Genomic DNA, 10,252 nt, shown 5'->3' on the forward strand with positions numbered 1-10,252 from the left:
CTGTTAATCAGGAGAACATTTCTAAACTTGAGGCAAAAGATTCTTTTTACAAATAATGTTTCTTACCTGGAAAGGTTCCTTAAGAACTGTTTAAAATCCTTGTTTCTAAGACTGTGCTAAAGAGCTTCATCATGGGAGTGACCACCATGAACATCACTGAGGATATTGCATTTGCCCTTGAGTTTGGGGCAGCAGAGGAATTAGGATACACTCCAAGACCTGTACCATTAAACAAGGCCACAACTGAGAGGTAAAACACATATGTAGAAAGTGTTCTGTAATTGTTTTCAACTACCGAATTTCTCAAAATGGAAGAAACAACCTTAGAGTAAGATAAGGGGATCTTAGTGATTGGAATAACACCCAGAAGTCCAATTGCAAAATATATCACTAAGTCTTTAAGGAAGTTTCCAGAGCAAGTAAGTTGAACAACCTGATTAAGTTCTCAGAAAATGTGGGCAATTTCCAACTCTGTACAAAATGACAATCTCAAAATCATTAAGTCATGTAAGAAAGAGTCCAAAATATTCATTAACCAGGATGCCACAGCAGAAAACCACACAGTCAGGGATTCATGATGACTGTATAGTGAAAGGGATGACATATTGTCTTGCAGTTGTCATAGGCCATCACAGTCTAAAGGAAGTTGTCTAATCCTGCAAAAAGCAGGAAAAAATACATCTGGTTGAGGAAGTTTTCATAAGTTATGGCTTTGCTCTCCGTCTGGATGTTCACCACATCTTTGGGGTGGTGGTAGATATGAAGCAGGTATCTGTAAAATAAAGGTTGAAGAGAAAATAGTACATGCGTGTGTGGAGGTGGGAGTCTGAGATGATGGCCAGGATGATGAGCAGGTTTCCAAAGACAGTGATCAGGTACATAGACAGGAATGTCGAAAATAAGAGAGGATGAATATCTATACCTTCTCAGATACCCAGGAGGATAAATTCTGAAACACGTGTTTGGTTTTCTGGTTCCATGTAGATGAAACATCTAGCAAAGAGACAAGAGCAATACAAATTAAATCAAAAGCAGCTATCACCATATTAACATAAATGCTATGGTTTGTGTTACGCCTGGGGATCTCTTCAGCCCCGCTCACTACCCCTCTTTCTACAGGTGCAGATTCCTGTTACGGAACCAGAGCTCCTACCCTGCTCCTTCCCAGCTCCCTCTCTAAACATTCCAGTCTGATAGCAGCTACCCATGTCTGAGGGACACAGATGGATCTATAAAGCCTATATGAGTTATGTAGCCCTGAACCTAAAACTGCAAAGCTAGAATAAACTATCACAAACTAGCTCCGCATTACTCTAGCTTCAGAATGAGTTATAAATTTCTAATGCAGCCCACTTGATAAGCTCATTAATGGCTTTGTTTGATTGTACCTCAGCTCCGGGTCTGATTACTAAGATGTCTCCCTTCCTCAGTTTGCCTCCAAAACAAACATTTTTGTGCTGAAACTCAGGAAGCAGAGATCAAGGGAGCCCACTTTTCCGATCCCTGTTCCATCCACACTGGCAGGGTTGTTCTTTCTGATACCCTCCTCCATTCTCAGCTGTCCAGGTAAACTCTCACAGAAAACTGGGGAAAGAGCTTCACACCTTTTCCCGTCTTTCCAGCACCTTCTTCTGCTGTGTTCTGTGCTCTGTTGTCTAGAACAACATGTCCTGTCTCAAAAATACCAGCCCTGAGTAGAGGGCTGCCTCGGGGTCCAGGGCCCTTTGTTCCATGGAATGACTAGACCAAGGGATGCTTCCCTCTCATCCTCTTCTCCATATCTTGTCTGAAAAGACACAGGTTGAGACCCTGCTCTGTGATCCACCAACATCTCAGGACTTGGTGAAATCTCCTTAAACCCATGGGGAACAGCCAATCCAAACCCCTAAACCCAACCTCTGTGGCACATCTTCCAAAGTCTTTTAGACCTTGGTCTCGAATCCGATCTCTGGCTGAAAAGTCTCATCTTTTACTGTAATCCTGCCTGGTGTCATAACCCACTTAACAATAAATTCATCTGTCCAAAAATCGGGACCTTAGATCCCCAAATTCTTTCAGTCCTCAACAATTATTGTCAATGCTTGAACAAGGGGAGTGAGATTCCATATGACCAAGCCATTTTAGATTTGTGCAATCACCCCTCCCTTTGTCATTTCTGTCTCACTTTCTAATTCTTCCTCTTCGCTTTTCTTTTCAAAATATCCCTGCTCCCCTAATGCCTCATGAAAAACATCATCTGATCTAGGGCACAACTCTATTTGCTTACCTATGTCCCCACTCGGCCAGCTACTCTGCATCCCTCTGCCCCTCCTGCTTCTCTACCTCTTTCTAGAAACTCACCTAGCCCCTGATTCTACTTCCAAGTGAGAGTAACCGAACCCCATACGTGTCCATGTTCCCTTCTCATTCTCTGATCTCTCTCAGATTAAACAACATCTTGGACCCTATTATTCTGATCCTTCTCATTTTATCAAATAATTTCAATAACTAAATGTCTTTATGACCTTACTTGCCAAAACCTCTATATCATTCTTTTCACCTTTTATCCCCAGAAGAAAAAGAATGTATGTGGCTTGCAGTCCAGACCCATGCAAATACTCTCAACCAACCAAATGCTGCCAATAGCCCTGTCAGAGCCATGGCAGTAGCCTGTAAAAAGATTAGTTGTAAATCATCCACACTCCAGAATTCCCAGGGGCGGCACCACTCCAGGCATGTGGGAAAGAAAATATTAGGGTAATGCTTCAAATGTTAAAAGCCTGGGCACTGGACCAAGGAGTGCACAAACACACAACCTCCTCCAGAGCTGTGCCCACTGGGCAAGCAGGGGATCCACTGGAAGTCTGATTGTCCCCAGGCCTCTCAAGGCAAGAGGGCACTGGTTACCCAGTCAGACCCAACTCCATTTTCAACCTCCCAGACCCTCTGGGACTAGCAATGGATGATTGAAGATGCCCAGGGACCATGCAGTTCTCCATACCCACTTCAAACAGACCATCAGGTAACTCTGATGGTTGGAGGTAAGCCAATTCCATTTCTTATTAATATGGAAACCACTTACTCTGTCCTTCCTGAATTCCCTGGAATCTTAGCTCATCAATCTCAAAAGTGTCTGTAAATGAAATAGTTTAAAGATTCCTCTTTTACCATTCCCACTAAAATAAAATCTGTTCACCCATTCTATTTTTAATGCCCCCCCACCGTCTGACTCCAATCCATAAAAGAAACATTTTAACAAGGCTCAGAGCACAAATACTTGTCCCTTCTCCTAAAAGCCAGTGTGGCATCCTTTGTCTAATAGACCTATTCCCAACTTCCTTCCATGCTCTCCTTCTTTTTTTGCCAAACACTGTTAATTTGAAAATCAAAAATACTAAAGTTCCTATCACTGCCACCCACCACAAAACCAATCAGAGTTGAACTCAAAGTGAAATGCAACTTCAGCTACATTTTAAGTTTAAATCACATTGTATTTTGATCTGAATTTTGAAAACACAAGCAAACAGGTAACCACTGATGTCAAAGCACAGAAACTTGTAAAAAGGTAAATTACAGATACAACATCCTACACAAACAGGCATGCTACAATGAGGGTTTGTCAGTGAAAACATTCTTGTGAAAAAAATATTCTGCTAAAGTGATAATTGAAATTAAAAAAAAAAAACACTCCAGCAACAACTCCACAGCCCACCTTCCAACTGGATGGTGTCGAGCTGACAGAATTAATGTAGCTGCTGGAGAAATAAAAACCTTAAAAACAGTAGTGATCTCTGTTTTGTTCCGATGTTAATTCTAATTGGGTCTAAATAGCCACATTGACAAATTGGTGATGGTAAACTTTTGTAACTTTTGAACAGGACAACTCTATGAAACTAAAACAGCAAAAATGCTAGCTGCTTTGTAAGCTACAATTAAACGGCTTCATCCTGATGGACTAATTGCTTAGGCCTTATGGAAGCCAGACTCCACAGCCAACTTTACTCCAAAAGAATAGTTTTTAATAGTTCATGCTACTAAGTATTTGAAATAAAGAAAAGCTATGTTTGCATACAACCCAATTGTCTCATTATCCTGACAAGTTTGTTTAGTGTTAATGGTAATTTTATTTTATAAAAAGTTTACTTGAAGAAAGTTCCCAAAATCATTTTGGTAACTTGCATATGTAGATTGCATAGATTGTGTTTTTATTGTTAAGGATAAAGAAGGTAATTTTGTCCTAAGATAAAATGACTGGGTGTTAATGGAAAGGGAAGTGTAGGAGAGGATCCCTGGTGCTAACAGATTGCAAACACATTGAATTGTTTCTTACTATATGTAGATAGTCTAATTCTCTTTATCTGAAAATACCAGGGAAAACAAATTCTCCTGTATTCCTTTGATGTTGATTCTGACTAGTCACCCTTGTCCATAATTGTAAAGATTTTCTCATGGCAATACTTTCTACTAGAAATTTTCTTAGCATTTATTTTATTCAATATTTTGAATTATTTTTTATATCTTTAATGAAATGTTAATGTCATGGATATTGGTAATTATAGCACAACATTCTGAATGTACTTAATATAACCAAATTGTATACTTGAAAGCAGATAAAAGGGGAAATTCTGATTTGTATATAGATTACTAAAATAAGTTTAAAATAATTAAATAATTAATTAATTAGAGGTATTTGGTTTTAAAGTACGTAAGACAGAATATTACTAAAATGTCATTTCTTTCAAACTTGATCTTTATATTTAACTCAAACCAGTTCTAAATAAAACCAAGTTATTTTGAGGATATTGATACAGTAATTTTAAAGTTTATATGGAAAGCAAGACACCTAGAATACCTATATAATATTATAGAAAAAGGTCAAAGTAGTAAGACTTCTACCTGATACTACCGAGATAGCCAAAACAATACTGAGGAAGAAGTACGAAGTTGTGGGACCATGCTATGTGATTTAAAGTATTACTAAAAAACACAATAATAAATATCGTTGTCTTGTTGAAATAGACACATAAACTCATGTTGGAGAACCCAGAAATAGATCTACACAAAAGTAGTCAACTGATCTGTGTCAAAGGAGAAAGGTCAATTGAATGAAAAAGTGTTGCCTTTTCAACAAATGGTTCTGGAAAAATGGGATGAACACATGCCAAACAAAAAGGAAATTAGGCACAGATTGTATACATTTCAAAAAGAGTTCATCCAAGATGAATCATGCACTTACAAGTTAAAGGCATAGTATAAAATTTCTGGAATAATACACACAAGAAAAGCAACAGGTCAGTGGTTTGGTGATGAGTGTTATGATATTGTACACAAAGCATAATCCATGACAGAATAATTTTTATAAGTTTTTCTTTATGAAAATGTAAAGCATTTGCTCAGTGAAAGACATTGATAAAGGAATGAAAAGAAAGTAAACAGACTTGGGGAAAATATTTCCACAACAGGTATCCAATAAAATATTTGAATTCTAAAATACGAATAACTCTTGAAAGTCAACAATATGAAAACAACTGCCGAATTTATAAATGGGTGAAGGATCTGAAGAAAATCCCAACCAAGAAGATATACAGATGGCAAACGAACATGCACAAAAAAGATACTAAAATGACAAGTGAGAATCTCAAATCGTTGCTGCTAAAAAACACAATCTAAAATGCTATATATGTATATCAAATTATTTTATGAAATTCTGGGTAAGGTAAAATAACAAGGACAATAAAATGATCACTGGTTGTTATGGGTTTAGGGAAAGAACAGATGGGATGACTAAGTGAAGGGCAGGGGAATTTTTAGAGCAGTGAAACTATTCTGTATTATAATGTAATTGTAAACACATGATATTACTTGTCAAAACTCACTGAATTTGACAATACAAACAGGGAACTTTAATGTATGCAAATTAAATTCATTCTCAAGTTATGCAAAATATTCAAAAAACTAACAGTATTACACATGCATGAAATGTTCTCTCTGAAGAATATGAGGGAAGTGGACTTGGCCCAATAGATAGGGCATCCGCTTACCAAATGGGAGGTTCGCAGTTCAAACCCTGGGCCTCCTTGACCTGTGTGGAACTGGCCCATGCGCAGTGCTGATGAGCACAAGGAGTGCCATGCCATGCAGCGGTGTCCCATGTGCATGGAGGGTGCCCAGTAAGGAGAGCCACCCAGCATGAAAGAAAGTGCAGCCTTCCCAAGAATGACACTGCACACACGGAAACCTGACAGAACAAGATGACGCAACAAAAAGAAACACAGATTCTCTGTGCTGCTGCTAAGGATAGAAGCAGTCACAGAAAAACACACAGCGAAGAGACACAGGGAGCAGACAACTGAGGTGGGAGGAAGGGGAGAGAAATAAACAAATAAATAAATAAATCTTAAAAAAAAGAAGAGTATGAGAGAAATGTTGCTGAAATATTAATATTGGATATGAATGGAGTTTGTAAAGTGAAGTCAGTGGACACAGTACATAAATAGTGTACTCTAGTTGATAAAGTTGTATCCCACCAGTGTATGGGTTAATAATACTTCTACTTCTATAGATATACCCCAGTATCAAGCAATGATGTAAATGGGTGGCAGAGGGGGGATTATGCTTCTCACAGTTGAGTCACATGTTATAAACAAGGGGAGGTGGAAGAAACAGTTTTTTGTTAATGGTTTAGAGTTAGACACATCAGTATGAACTGTTGTAATGGTGAATCTAGATACACAAGGGCTGCATGTAGAAATATTTAGAGGAATGTGTACATACCCAGGAGAGTATACACACACATATATTTCCTTACAAACTCCCTGGGTAGGGCCCAGTAGCAAGTACCACACAGTACCCAGACTTTGGATGTTAGTGTCTTTCTCAAGTATGAGTCTTCTTGGAAAACAGTTGACTACAGGACTTTGGGCAAGAAATACACAAAAAGAGACTGGAGCCTCTTATAGTATCAGATGCTAAACTACAATGATGGGGATAATATTAAATAGTCAAAGAACACAGATGAAAGAGGTCCCATAGTGATAACTGGAACAATTTAAACAACAAAATAAAATGATACCAAAAGTATAAAATAAATGTTATGAGTCAATCTTAATATTAACAAATTATTGATTAAAAAATAAGAGCTATATCTCCTATGCAGATGAATTTCAATAATTTATGTTGATAGTGCTCTCTCAAGGCCATGGGGGAAAAATCCCAGTGCTAAATGTAAGTTTCACATAGTGACTTCTTTTGAAATTTTTGTATGGAAGGCAGAGCAATGAGGAACTTTATAATTGGGCACCTCAAAACACTGTTGATCAAGGTCAACATCAACAATGATGTTCCATTGATAGGATGTACCCTGGATATATATGATGAAAATGGTATTTTATGCCTGGTATCTTCCTACAAATCCCATAAATTCAGTCTAATCATGAGAAGATCATCAGAAAAATTCATTCTAAGGGCCATTTTACAAAATATCTGACCAGCTTTCTCAAAAGTATCCAGATCACCAAAAAGGAGATTTTGAAAAGCTGTTACTGCCAGGAAGGACCCAAGAAGTTTTGTACGACAAAAAATATAATGTGTTATTTGGATAGGAGATATTAAGAACAGCAGAAAGTGGGTGAGAGGTTCTTGGGTCCTGTCAACTATCCTTGCAATTTTTCTGTAACTCAAACACAGTTCTAAAATATTAAGTTTATTAAGAAATAAATTATTAGTGAAATGCTAAATCCTAGTAACATCTACCCCCAAGATTCACACCAGACACAATTGCATGCCTTGACAAGAATTTCACAATTTTGTAAGTCATCCTTTATTCCTCCATTAAATCAGAATGTGAAAAAATATTTCATCATGTATTTTAAAGACTTAAAAAAAGTAATGAATACAAAATATCTGACATTGTTCCTAGCATAGAATGATTTTTTTTTCATTGTCATTCAACCCTACACAGATTCACTGTTCTCTGCATGTTTCTGGCAGTAGTAATCGACACATACACCCAGTGTGAGGTTTCCACAGGGGAAGGATTTTCATGAACATCACATGTTATAAACCCCACACTGACTCTCAATACTTCAAATATATATATTCATCCTGTGGGAAAAACACAATATTCTCTGTTAACTGGCTGCTACCAAATTTGCCAGGCTCATGTAACACTTTTCTTTCCCTGACCTTCCTTTGTTCATCAGGTGTTAGGAACTATTATTCAAACGTCACCAAACATTATGGTTATATTAATCCCGTATTTGAGCCCCTGTAATCTCCTTTTGTTGTGCTTCTACCCCTTTCTCTTACTGGAATTACTCCAATTCCTCCTTCTCATCTTAATACAATTACCAGCTTCCTGGTGAAGCCTTCACCAACTCCACATTGGTTATGTCCAAATGTTTGGATCCACTTCACCAGGATGCCAGTGCCTCCACAGGATATTGCACATATGCATTTCTACTTCTCTTGCTTGTGATCTCTTTGAGATAAGGAAACATGTCTTACTCATTTCTTTATTCCCCAAATAATACTTAGTGCCTATCATGAAGTATTTGATGAATAGAAATTTGTTGAATGACTAAAATTAAAAAAGAATGAATGTGATTAAATAGATGCTTGCAACAATTGTATACAAAGAAGCAGTGTGAAAAAATGAAGCTGCATAGAGAGGGAAGCTCCATGAGGGAGGGCTAATACCAGAGGAGACATAATGAAGATAGTTTGTTGTGTCTGTTATATCCCTCCACAATCAGGTTTTTAAAGGCAAAACTGTGTATTTTAGGTTTTCTTTATATGCATGACCTGTTGATGCCCCAAATATATTCCCCCAGCAACTGTGAAGATCCTGTGACTCACAACAAATTATCAAGGCATGTCCGAGTTCTCCAATGTGGAATCTTACTTGGATGAAGGATGAAGATAGAAGCTCAGCTCTCAGTAAGAGAATCGAAACGGAACCACTCATGCGGTCTCTAGTAGACTCAAATGTATTTTCTCATGACCAGGGATTAGTAAAATAAACTTCATAGCATGTAGAGGAAGCATTTTGAGTTTCCTTGCCTTTAGGATTTAAATCCCGTAAGTCACATTAATGAAGTATTCTTTTGTTTCTTTACTCCGTGAGCTATTTAGTTCTCTGGAGGAAAGGGAAAAAAAAGACAAAATGCAAACTTTTGCATATTTAGATGCTTGGGAGACAACCACCACGGGTCTTCTTGATCACCTCTTCTTCCAGGTCACCTGTCTTTAGAGATGAATTCTGATATTGCAAGGTTTTCCAAACTGATTTACCTATCTCTTTCTGGAGAGAGATTCTGGGTACACTAAGGTATCTTATGTCTGTCTCTAATACGTTTCCTCTGGGGTTGGTAATCATTCACCGGGCTGCCCTCCCTCAAGAGTATTTCTCCTTATCTCACTGCTTCTCCTTTCTCTCGCATAGTCAGCAATATCTGTTCCACTCGCACAACCATTTTCTTCCTCAGTCATTCAACAAATATTTCATCAGCAATACTGTATGTTAAGTTTTCAAATATTTTCTGGAGCGGAAGAAAAGTTAACATGTTTTGCATTTTTTCAAACTGCTCATTCTCCAAACAAGTCAAGAGAAATGAAAATAAAGGCAATACCCTAAAGTGTACTGCAGTCCTGGTGAACTGTGATTCCATATGAACTAGGATTCACTTTTCTATTTCTGCCAAAATCACTTCCATGTCAATGAAGGGATTAGGCTGAACCTGTAGACCAATTTGGATGGAAGTGGCATGTTAAGAATTTTAATTCTTCCTATCCATGAATACAGAATATCTTCCTATTTACTTAAGTCTTCTCTAATTTCTTGCAACCGTGTTTTGTAGTTTTCAGTACATACGGAATTCACATTTTCATTTAAAATTATTCCTATGTATTTTATTCCTTTAGACTCCTTTCTGAATAATTTTTTTTAAAATTTCCATTTGGAATATTCTTTGGTAGTTTATAATTCAAACATTTTTGCACCTCTATCTCATAATTTGAATTTGACTGGATTCATTTATGGGCTCTAGAAGTTTTCTTGTGGGCGATTTGTGATTCTCTAAATAAAGGATCATGTCATTGCTGAATACAGATAATTTCACTTCTTCCTAATTTATAAACCTCTTAGTTTTATTGACTAATTCCCTTATCAAGGACCTTAAGTACAATACTGTACAGCATTAGTGAAAACATTCATTCAATCTTTCAGCATTGAGTGTATGATTAGCTCTGTTTTTTGAATTTATTGAAGTATATC

Source organism: Dasypus novemcinctus, chromosome 30, assembly GCF_030445035.2.
Source record: "Dasypus novemcinctus isolate mDasNov1 chromosome 30, mDasNov1.1.hap2, whole genome shotgun sequence".
Taxonomy (NCBI): Eukaryota; Metazoa; Chordata; class Mammalia; order Cingulata; family Dasypodidae; genus Dasypus; species Dasypus novemcinctus.